Below are 12,242 nucleotides of genomic sequence, written 5' to 3' on the forward strand. Positions count from 1 at the left end.
TGATACGGAATATCCCTTTCCAGAGCACTCCAGCACCAAGCCAGCCTGTAGCCTCTACACTCTGTACAGTGGGGAAGTGATGGCCTCAGCCCAGTGATACGGAATATCCCTTTCCAGAGCACTCCAGCACCAAGCCAGCCTGTAGCCTCTACACTCTGTACATTGGGGAAGTGATGGCCGCAAGTAGAGGCCACTGACTCTTTCCATTCTCTCTGATCAGAAATGAGTGGAGTCAAACATTTCACACTAAGCAAGTCAGTTCCAGCCATCTGGTGATTTCAAGACATCTTTTTCATTATGGAGTTTCAAGCTTGGCAGGTTATCTCTGAAATTCCCTTTCCCCCAGGTAGAAATTTAGAGTATTTGTTTATATAAAGAAAAATGCAGATTTTCATAAATGGCTCTTTGGTTCTTGGGTAGAAACTAAAACCCCCAGCAAGACAGCCAGGCACTACAAACTGAAAGCTCATTGGGAGCTGCTGAGAAGGTGGGAAGAGGCAGCCAGCATGCAAAAGTATTTGGTAATTGGTAATGGTGTGTTCTGTCTTAGATAGTAGCTTCTTTTTCAACATGGACTACCACTTTATTTTAGAAGAGTGGCTAATTTGCTGTGCTATATACATAGACATAACCTTGGAAGAACTTACTTTGCATTTTTAAGGGTGAAGTGAAAAAAAAATATACTAGCAGAAAAGGCAGAAACTCATTGTTTTAACCAAAGCTACGTCTTCCTCTCTGGCCAGGGCATTTCAGTGGTTCATTTGCTTCCCAAAGACAGAGAGCCATGGTGACCTTCCGTGTTAGGAATCTGTACACCTATAAATCAGCAGTCTAAGTGGAATCTTGGCAGATGAGACTTTACTGAGGAAACCAGCATTTTGTTTATATTTAGATAATTTTAGCACATGGCCTCTGGGCACGTGGAAAGAACTCCAGTAAAAAGAAGTCTAAAGAACAGAATACTTGCTGTGAGTGGTCACCTCCACCCTTTTCCACTCAGTTTAGTCCCAAGTAGCCTCAGAGGTACAAGAGAGGAGAGGAGGAGTCCAACCGCTAGAGATGTGAACTCTTAAGTGAAGAGCCAGAACCCAAAGAGAAGGAGACTGCAGAGTATTAGGAGTGTGGCTGGTGATTTTCTAGCCCAGTTGAGAGCAGCATCCCTTCTCCACAGCAAGGAGATAATGGTGAATGTCTTGTGGTATGGTTGATGTGGATGTGGGCAAGACCTTCAGACATATGTTCTTATCACAACTGAGGTGTCAATCCCAGATCAAAGTTGAAACCGGTGTCCTTTGTCATTAACCAACAAATCAAGCAAACTGAACTAAGAACGATGGCCAAGTAGAAAATAAAAGAACTCTTGGAGTGTGCCAGTGAGGCAATCCTGCTGTCACTCTTCCTTCCTTGGTTCTGAGTGTCATTCAGTCTCGACTGTCCCTTCCCTAATGAAGGGTAAAAGAATACTCAGAGATCAGAAAGTTCAGACTTGTAGTTTTATCTTAAGACCTTTAAGATTTACCTGTAAGGATGACTCATGATTTACCTGGGCACAGAATGAAGGTGGGAGCTGCTTTAGGGGGATGAACTTACTCTGGGACCACTGATACTTAGCCATATCAGCAGGTGGCAAGTGGTTACTCAATGTTTACCCTGTGATTCTTCTGTTTGTGGTGCTGGGTATAGACCAATGTGTGCTAGTATGCATGCCCTGTCATGGAGTTGTACCTGACCTCACTGTTGATTCCTAAGTACTTTATGATTCTCTTAAATCAGGATTCACTCAGAATGTAAATGGTCAGTCAGTAGACAAGCTATTCATCTCTCCTTTTTTATTGTAGAAAATATATTAAACACAAAATTATCACTTTAACTAAACTCAGGGGCATTAATGATATTTGCAGTATGCACAACTGTCCCTTATATCTATTTCTAAAACTTCTCTGTCATGGAAACTAAGCTCTGTACCCCTCATTGCTCATCCCTAGCTTTTGAGTTATCTCTCTTCTGATTTCTGCCTTTTTAAAATTTGCCTATCCCAATTATTTCATATCAATAGGAATCACACTATATCTGTGGTTTTACTCAGGGTTTGTTTTCCTTGTCACAATGTTTTTAAGGTTCATTCGTGTGTCATAGCAGGTATCAGAATGCCATTCTTTTTGTGTCAGAATAATGCCCTGGTTTATGTGTACATCACATTTTATTCATACGTCTGTTGAATGAACATTTATGTTGTTTAACCTTTTCCTTTGCAAATTACACTACAATGACTTTATTTTCACATGTATCTTGGAGTTTCTGCTTTCATTCCTTTGCGATACTTAGGAGTAGAGACACTCAAATTGCATGGTGATTTAATCAATTTTTAATTAATACAACAAAATAGACAAAGTTCAATACTTTGAAAAGAAGAGAGACTTTAGCTTGCAGCCCTGAAGACTTCAGAGGATAGTTCCGGCCTTGATTGGGTTCTGGCAAGGACCTTAGAGAGTGATATCACAATACAAGGAATTAGGGCAGGGGGTGAGGGGAGTAATAGGGGGCTGCACAGAAGCCTGGCCAGGACAAATCTTGCTTTTTGTGTAACAACTCTCTGGGGAGAACTAGCCAGCATCCCAGAAGTGCCACAGTCACTTCTGAAGCTGTGTGCCACCATCTCCCACCTTTTTATAGTCCCACCACCATTTAATATCACAACACTGGGGGCCAGACTTCCAACACACAAACCTTTAGGAAAGAACAAGCCATATCTAAACAATTCCATGTGGTGAGCCCGTAGAAGTTTATGGTTTTACAATATGTTTGCCTTGAACTTGCTATCTTCCTGCCTTAGTCTTTCAATTGTTGTACTTAACAGGTATGATTGGCTTATGTTTTACTTATTCAAGAACTGCCAAGCTGATTTCCACTACCAATTCAGCAATCTACATTCCAACTAGCAATATATTCAAAGTCAAAGTTTCCATGTTCTTTGCAGCAATATAACAGCCATCTTGTCAGATGTGACGTATAATCTCACCATAGTTTTGCTTTTTCTCTTTCTTTTTTTTTTTTTTTTGTAGTATCTTATGACTCTTGAGAGTCTTCTTGTATCATTGGTTGTTTATATATCTTTTTTTTTTTTTTTTTTTTTTTTTTTTTTGGAAAGATGTCCATTCAGGTCCTTTGACCACTTTTTAATTGCTTTGTTTTCCCCTTGCTGTCTCTTGTTTCCCTTTCATACTTAAGTTTGTTCCTCATCCTTCTCCAGATGATCAAACTCTCATGCCCTCTAAATGCAGGTAGATGTTTTGATCAGTCTCCACTGGCCAACACAATGAGAAAGCTCAGTTCTTTCATGCTGTTGCCTAACAGCATTACCCAAGAGGCTACTGCTCTTCAAATGCATTCCTTGGTGCAGTGGGATTGCTTGTATTTTTTCTAAGGTCTACCTTCACAAACCCACATGTGGGTCTGATTCACTGGGAAGAAATGTGGAAGATAAACATCTGTTCTTCTCAGAATGTTGAAACTTTAGATCTTAAAGAGGCCATTGATGTCTTAAATGGGGACCCATAGATTCTTGCAGATCTACACATAAATATAAAAATACTATGTCTTTGTGTCATGACAAGTCATTATAAAGACAGAATCCCACAAGTTAAGAACATGTCTTTGGGGCTGGAGATAGCTCAGTGGTTAAAAGTGCTTGCTGCTTTTCTAAAGGGCACAAATTAGGTTCCCAGTACCCACATGAGATAGCTCACAGCTACCTGTAATTCCAGCTTCAGGAAATGCAGCACCCTCTTCTGCCCTCTGTGGGCATTGATCACATGTGCAAGTCACACACACATACACACACACACACACACACACACACACACACACACACACACACACGCACACACACAAATAAAAAATAAAATAGGGCTTGTTAGGTAACTTGCCCAGCACAGCACAAGTAGATGTTTTCACCAGCCATCATTTGGAGACAGAAAGCCTGAGCTCAGAGCCTGCCTCCTGGAGGGCTTGGGGTACTTCTGGTAAATGGAAATGGGATTTTGGGGGCATGGAGAAAGAAAGTTGGAGGCCAACACCAAACTCTTATGGCCATTGTTCTTTGTTGCTGTGCTACTGCAGTGAGTCCGCAGTATGGTGGGGAAAACAGAAAGTGAGCAAGCTATCATGAACTGGCACGAGGGAAGAAAAGAGGATGCTAAGAGCAGGAGGTGACTTTACCTGGTCTTTGTTGGAAGAAGCGGTTTTTATACACTGACAAATTGCTATGGAGTTACCTTAGGGAGTTGTGGGAACAGCAAGGGCAAAGGAATATAGAGGCTCTAAGGTGGAAAAGCTGTTCTCTTCTGGACTTAAAAAGAAAGGAGTCAACTGAGGCTTCAGAAAAAAATGCAAGTTTAGGTTTAAGACAGAAGTCATCTTGAAGTTAAGGTGGGGTGGAGAATGATGTTCTCCAATTGGCATCCTTGGAGCATCCCTCTGTCTACAGCAGGGGAATGGCTGGAAGAGATAAGAGCAGATGAGATCGCTGAAGGGAAACCGGGGGGGAGAGGTGTATGTGAGAGGTGGCTGATCTAAACTGCAGGAGTAAGGAGTCTAAGAAGGGGTTGAATGTGAATACTTAACAAATCCAGTCCAAAGACTGTAGCACAGGCATGCATGACCTTTCACAGATGACCAGCTGGGTGATGATCGGGCCAACCACTTATTAGGATGAATGGAAGAGGAGGACTTTGGGGGAACTGATGCAACTTTAGTTTATGAACATTAACTTTGAGTTGCCTGTGAGATAGATTTTTTTTTATTACTTTTATTTTTTTACAGTCCAGTCATTACCCCTTCGCGGTCCACCCTCCCACAGTTCTACATCCCATTCCTCCTCCCCCAATCCCTGTCTCTAAGAGGATATCCCCATACCCCTCAACAGGCCTCCCCCTCCCTGGGGCCTCAAGTCTCTTGAGAGTTAGGTGCATCTTCTCCCACTGAGGCCAGACCAGGCAGTCCTCTGCTGTATATGTGTTGGGGACCTCAGACCAGCTAGTATATGCTGACAGGTTAGTGGCTTGTTGTCTGAGCGATCTCAGGGGTCCAGGTTAGTTGAGACTACTGGTCGTCTTCCTCAGCTTCTTCCAGCCTTTCCCTAATTCAACCACAGGGTTGCCTGACTTCAGTCCATTGGTTAGGTGTAAGTATCTGCATCTGTCTCAGTCAGCTGCTTGTTGGACCTCTTGGAGGACAGCCACGATAGGCTCTTGTCTACAAGCACACTATAGATTCAGTAATAGTGTCAGGCCTTGGAACCTCCCCTTCAGATGGTTCCCAAGTTGGGCCTGTCACTGGACTGCCTTTCCCTCAGGTTCTTCTCCATTTTTGTCCCTGCAGTTCTTTTAGACAGGAACAATTCTGGGTCAGAGGTTTTGATTGTGGGATGGCAACCCCATTCCCTCCATTTGATGCTCTGTCTTTCTACTAGAGGTAGACTCTATCAATGTCTATGGGGCTGATCCTCAGAGAGAGGACTGATACAGAAACATAAATCAGAAATATCTCTGATATTTTCAAACCTTATATAACAAGGTAGTTTTATGCCAATGATTGTCAAGTTGAACAGTTTTCCAATTCTTTTGATAGAGTCTTATGATATGAAAAGATGGTCAAGCCATGCAAGGAATAGATTGTTCTTGGTAAAACAACTGTTTGTTTGTTTGTTTGTTTGTAGAGCAGCGCTGGGCTTGAACCTAGGGCCTCAAACATGCTAATACAACACTCTGCCACTGTACTTCCCCCCAGGCTCCCAATTTTGATAAATGAAATTTCTGCTCAACTCGGTGACCTAGAAGGCTCTTTCCATTTCCAGTTGTGTAAAGTCTTCCTTCAACATAGTAAGCCATTTTTTATTTTGGTAAATGTTATAGAACAAATTGAAGTATAGATTAAATTTAGATAGCTCCAATTTGATGAATTTGAAACTATTACTATCATAGTTTTAAGTAATGACATTTGACTATAGGTATAAAAAACATGAAAGGTTATTTCAGGAAACATTTTAGAAGCTGCTCTTTTAAAGAATTAGGTCAACTTTCAATCAGGTTTCCATTCTCTCTTTAGCATCTCCCCACTTTTTCTAAAGGTGTGGAGACAATTCGCTGAAGTCATTCTGCTGTCCTACTGGATGTGTGGTCACCAGCCACCCAAACAGCAAGTTTTGCAGAAGGAAAATAAATAGCTCATTCATAAGGCAGGCAAACATGAGGAGACAGAAGGCCTGAGCTCCCAGCCTGCCTCCTGGAGGGAAGGGCCTGGGGTACTTCTGTAAAGGGAAACAGGGTGGTAGAGGCACGAAGAAGGTGAAACAGGCAGTGTAATTCGACTCCGTGGCTCTTCCTAAATATGTGTTCAGAACATGGCAGTGTTAGCATACCTTGAAAGGGACTTCTGATTTTCTTACATCACGAGGTCACCCAATGGACACTACTTGCACATGCTTAAGTAGTGAGGCAATTTGTATCCTGGATGATGTGTCAGAGATGTTGTAGACAGCAAAGTTAATGGGCAACTATTGCTTAGCTACCAGAGCTCCAAACTCCATAATATAAGTGAGTGAAGCCAGAGAGTTTATTCAAGTCTTCCCAGGGCTTCATAGCTTTCAGTACAAATCAGTTAGATGTCATTTTTTAATTTATATATGGGCTTTGATATAATTTCAGCCACTGTGATTAAGAATGCAATGTATTTTAGCATAGTTGATTTTATATAAAACACATTTTGATCAATGATTTAATATATAAGCCAGGTTTTTTTTCAAAATTATTTCACTAGCATTAAAAGTAAGCATATGTATATATACATACATACAATAAATGGCCATTATGTCTAGATTAGGTCCGATTGAGTTAAGTCTTGAACAGACTATACCAGGGATCTTTCATATGGTATAATAACTTGTGTGTATGGATATATGTATACATGTTTATATATTCATGTGAATATGAATGCTCATAAATAGGTACATATGTACATGGAGTATCTATTCTCCATGACTACATTGTGTGTCTTCTTTGTTTTCCACATTATTTTTTTTTTTTTTGAGACAGGATCTCTCACTGAACCTGGATTTGGTGAGACTCTCATAGATTTGGTGAGACTGACTGGCTTGTGAGATCCAGGTATCTGCCTGTCTCTACTCTCCCACACACCCAGTACTAGGTTTTTGTATGTCTTCCTTTTTCTTGTCCCACTTTCCTTTTTAAATGTAAACTTGGGTCTTCATGCTTGAGCATCAAGCACTTTATTGAATAAGCTATCTCTCCAGCCCTGAGTTTCCCTAATGAGGAAACATTCATACTTTCTGAGTGCCAAGCACTGTTCCATTTAGGCTTCTTTCTTTTCTTGTGTTTGAGGCAGGGTCCCACTATGTGGACTTTACTGGCTTGGAACTCAGATACCCACCTGCCCCCGCTTCCTGGGTACTTGGTTTACAGATGTGTCCTCCCATGCCTGGATCTTGCTTGTTCGCTTGTTCGCTTGCTTGTTCTGCTTGCTTTCTTCCTCCCACCCCTCTCTGTTTCTGAGAGTTGAACCCAGAGGTTCAAAGATTTTGAAGGGTTGAATCATAGCCCCAGCCTCCACCTTATTTCTCTCAATCTTCATTAAAATCACCTACGACAGTGGCTCTTAGCCTTCCTAATGCTGCTATGCTTTAATACAGTTCCCCATGTTGTGGTGACCCCCAAACACAAAGTTATCCCATTGCTTCTTCATAACTGTAATTCTGCTACTACTATGAGTCCTAATGTAGTATCTGTGTTTTCCTACAATCTTAGGTGACCCCCGTGAAAGGGTTGTTCGACTCCAAAGGGATTGCAACCCACAGGTTGAGAACCATTGGTCTACACAGATGAAACTGAGACTTTGTTTACATACAGTTATACCACTAGTTATAGAGGCAATGTTGGAACTCAAACCATGATACATTTCTTGAATCTATATCTGTGTACCTCACTGAAAGTCTGGAGACCCATACTTCTTCATTTACATACCTTGGCTAAACCATTTATCAGAACTTTTTTTTTTTTTTTTTTTTTTGGTTTTTCCAGACAGGGTTTCTCTGTGTATCTCTGGCTGTCCTGGAATGTAGACCAGGCTGGCCTCAGACTCAGAAATCCACCTGCTTCTACCTCCCAAGCGCTGAGATCAGAGGCGTGAGCCACCATCACCCAGCTCACTTATCAGAACTTTAAAGCAAAATAATTTGTTTACCTGCATGGTCTCTCCCACCCTTGTCATACTTTTACTTCTTTCCAAACATTCCATCTTTCTTCTACACATGTTCATTCCTTCTGTTATTAATCAGTTCATTAGTCAGTCTTTATTCATACACTAGTAAAGCCATATCAAATAATGGAGATAGGAATGGGAAAATAACAACAGTGCACAGTCCCCTTGCTCCAGAAGCCATGCTCCCAGAGTCTATATCCTGCTCTCTGTGCAAGCCTTCCCTGAAATCCCATGTCTTCCACTGGGACTTTTCCAGGAGCCATCCCACTTGACATGTTCCAGTGAATCCCTGTGAAATTTTTTAATCTTAGTATTAGCTTGACAATTAGCCAGGTCTACCTTTTGACATCTCCTCTGGTGTTGGCTCAATTCTTATTCAAATCATAAACCATTGCCTAATGTTTCACTGTATTGTCACTGACTTTTCTGGCAAGATTACAGATATTTTAAGGGCAGACTTATACTCTTGTGTATTTCCCACAGTGTCTTGTAAATTGCAAACAGTTTTAATTTGGTTGATTTTGAGACAAGGCATCTTTGTTTTTCCATAGCTAGCCTTAAACTCTTGGGCTCCATCAGTCCTCTTGCCTCAGCCCCTGGTGCTCAGTATTTTTGTTGTTTTATTATTGTTTCTGTGTGTCTTATTTTAGGTTGATCTGACACATCTTTGATGATTTGGATTAAATATCTTTTTATATATATTTCACTCCCTGATTCAGTGATCTGGGCCAAGTTACTCAGCTTTCTTGAGCTTCATCTTTTGGCAAAGTGGGAATTATTTGTACTTCTCAAGATTAAATAGGTACTATATACTAAAACATGTTCTGCTACTGCTAAAAGATTATGTCCTCATAATTAGTCATTTTGAACTTCATGGTCAATTCTCTTGTCCTGAATCTCTAGTAAACCATCACATCTCTCTTCTTACTTGAATTGTTCATATGATCTACTTTAATCTTTACCTACCGATCACCTCTTTACATTGAATATTGTTATTGCTTTATTTATTTCTACTCTTTATTTTGTTCATTACCAAGTCTAACTCTTTTTTTCCTTTAGACAGTCTTGGTATATAGCCCATGGTGGATTTGAACCCCTAATCTTCCTGCCTCAACCTTCTGAGTTCTGAGTTTATAAGTGTACACTCACCCTGGCTTCCCAACTCCTAATCTTATTTATGACCTTGGATTAAAATGGTGTGAACTGTACTCAGCTAGTGGAAAATGATGGCTCTCATGTTACACAGGTCCATCACTGAACAAAAAAGAAAAAAAGAGCAGTGTTAGTTTTCTTTCAATATAGTTTAATCAATTTACCTGAAGTTTCAGATAGATAGAGTACATCATTAGGAATTAGCTATTAAAGTTTACTTTGGACTATATTAGAGGGTTTGTTGTTGTCATTGTTGTATTTGTGTGCAGTGTGTCTTTGTGCTTTGTTTTGTTTTGTTCTGTTTTGGCTAGACAACAGGCTGGCCTCAGTCTTGCTTAGTCTTTCTGCCTCTGCTTCCTGGTTCTGGGTTCTAGGCAGGCACCACACTCCATCCTTCCCCAGCAGCAGTGCCTTATGTGTACAGTTCTTAGAGAATATGTTAGAACAGTGCTTTTAAAGGTGTGTATTATCTTAGGTCATATTTACAGGTCCTTGGCAGAGTTGGAAATATCCCAGAACACAATCATTTCCCTAGTTGAAACATAGGATTTAGACTCCTGAGGTGTTAAGAACTTACTAAGTTGAATTATCCTGGGATTTGTTGGTTAGGTTAATTGTAGTCATCAAACCTACTGTTATGCTATTATCTTCGTTGAAACTGGCTATTTTACTCATTCTTGTTTTCACTAAGATAAGTACTTCATCAAGTTTTTTTTGGTTTTTTGGTTTTTTGGTTTTTTGGTTTTTTGGTTTTTTTTTTTTAAATATGGTCTCTGTGTAGTTAATATGTCTCCTGTTTTGGAAGCCTTGAAATGCACAAATTGACTATTGTTATTGTTATTTATGTTGAAAGATATTAAAATGAGATTTGTAATCTAAGTGGGCATTAATTATTTCACATCTGGTGGCTTGAGAAGTGGCCAGATACAACACTCCTTAATGCAAGAGAGCCTAGGGCAAAAACTGTGCAATTCCCACCCTCCTTTGCAAAACAACTGCCCGTGTGAACCTTCAGGGTTCAAGAAAGACAGAGAAAAAATTTTACAACACTACATTCTACTACAGGTTTCTTTTAAAAAAATTTAAAAAGTGCTGTAAGTCCTGGATCACTGAGCTAAATGTCAGAAGGGGACGTTATAAGGGACAAACAAACAATAACAAAGACAGCACTGACCTAGTTGCTATTTGCTAAGGACCAAAGGTATCAGGACACCTACCCTCTCCTCATCTCCTGACCTTGCTTAATCTTAAAGTGATGATGACCTGGTTTGCCTATGACAGTTTCAGTTCATGCCCAAGGTCCTGTATGCATTGTTAACAGTGCCTTGTTTCATTAATACTTGTCCTGGCTGGGCGTTGATAAAGTATCTGCTCATCTTAATGGAGCCCCTTTATCTCAGACTCAACAAGAAATGGATGATGAGAATGAATTCAAGGGAGAGCAACATTTAAGCTAGGACAGTGCTAGAAACAAAAACTGATCAGCATTTTCAGTAAAATAAAGCCATAGGAGGTGTCATTCCTTTTCTCAGCCCTGGCCACTCAGAATGTCAAGGGAAAAAGATTTGAGCCAAGTTTAAGGCCAATGGAGAACAAAGAATGATCTCTTTTTAAAAAGAAAAAAAATCTCAGTAATAGGATAAAGGCCAAGTTGGAAGCTGATTTATGTATACTCTGAGCATCACAGGAGATGGTAGGAGCATTCTAGAGAGTTGGGGACAGGCAAAGAGGAGTGGCAGCAATGAGTTCAGGAGCACATGGTATCTGTTATGCAAGGCTAATTTTAAGTTTCCTGTCTGTCTTCCAAGTGTGTCTTTCACCTTTTCATGCTTTCTGAAGGCTAGCACTTCCGCTATCCAATAGAAACACTTCAGAGAAGAAAAACTATAAGAAATAATAGTTCCATAGAAAAATGGAAAGACTTGTAGTGTTCTTGTTAAGTCTAGTCACTGAAAAAGCGAAATCAAACATCACGGCCACTTATCTACAGAAACTTAGTTTTAAGAACTCAGCTTACTGTGCATGTGTGTGTCCTCAGAGAGCCTTCCAGGTTGGTAGGTGTTCTTTTTCTAGTAATTGTTGCCCAGCGTTTCAAGTGAGGTAATGATTAAAGTAATAGCTGCTATTGCTAAGTCTACAGAAGCACACAAAGCAAAGAGTCCCTCATAATGGATCCCATCACCCAGAAGTAACTGCTGTTAGCATCATGACACAACTGTTTCCAACTCTCAGCATATGCATTTTATTTACTTACCTGTTTTCCTTATTTGTGTGTATGGTGGAGGAGTCCAGGGTCTTGTGAATGCTAGGCAAAGGTTCCACCACTAAGCTACATCCCCATCTTGCATGTATATTTTCATACTTATTCAATAAAGCTTTGAAATTGCAATCTTAAGTGAAATATTTTTAGTGTTCTGGTCTCAACAGAAGAACATAGTATCTTATGTTCATATAGGAGTATTCTATTGGTTTGATTTTATTATGTTGTCTGTGGTTTTTGTTTGTTTTCCTCAGATGAGGCCTTTCCATGTTGTCCAGGCTAGCCTCAAACTCCTATGTTCAAGTGATCCTCTTGTCTTAGCCTCAAAAATGTCTGAAACCACAGAAATACAGTCGTGCCCCTAGCTACATAGAGCTTTAAAACTTATAAAGTCTAGCTGGAGAGATGGCTCAGTAGTTAAGAACACTGACTGCTCTTCTTAAGGTCCTGAGTTCAAATCCCAGCAACCACATGGTGGCTCACAACCATCTGTCATGAGATCGGATGCCCTCTTCTGGTATGTCTGAAAACAGCTACAGTGTACTTACATATGATA

General features: G+C 40.4%; 1 protein-coding gene across 4 annotated transcripts in view; it reads left to right on the forward strand.

Annotated features, from left to right (window-relative positions):
* The window catches only part of Pparg (peroxisome proliferator activated receptor gamma), a 130,940-nt gene that overhangs the window by 34,568 nt on the left and 84,130 nt on the right, over positions 1-12,242 (forward strand). The window contains exon 1 of one of the 4 annotated variants that reach the window (XM_031382996.1): positions 5,833-5,879. The exons of the other annotated variants lie outside the window; for them this stretch is intronic. The gene's annotated coding sequence lies outside the window, so the exon portion shown is untranslated. Of the gene's footprint in view, positions 1-5,832; positions 5,880-12,242 lie in introns of those variants that run through there. 4 annotated transcript variants of the gene reach the window in all.

Source organism: Mastomys coucha, unplaced genomic scaffold (assembly GCF_008632895.1).
Source record: "Mastomys coucha isolate ucsf_1 unplaced genomic scaffold, UCSF_Mcou_1 pScaffold20, whole genome shotgun sequence".
In the NCBI taxonomy this organism is placed as follows: domain Eukaryota; kingdom Metazoa; phylum Chordata; class Mammalia; order Rodentia; family Muridae; genus Mastomys; species Mastomys coucha.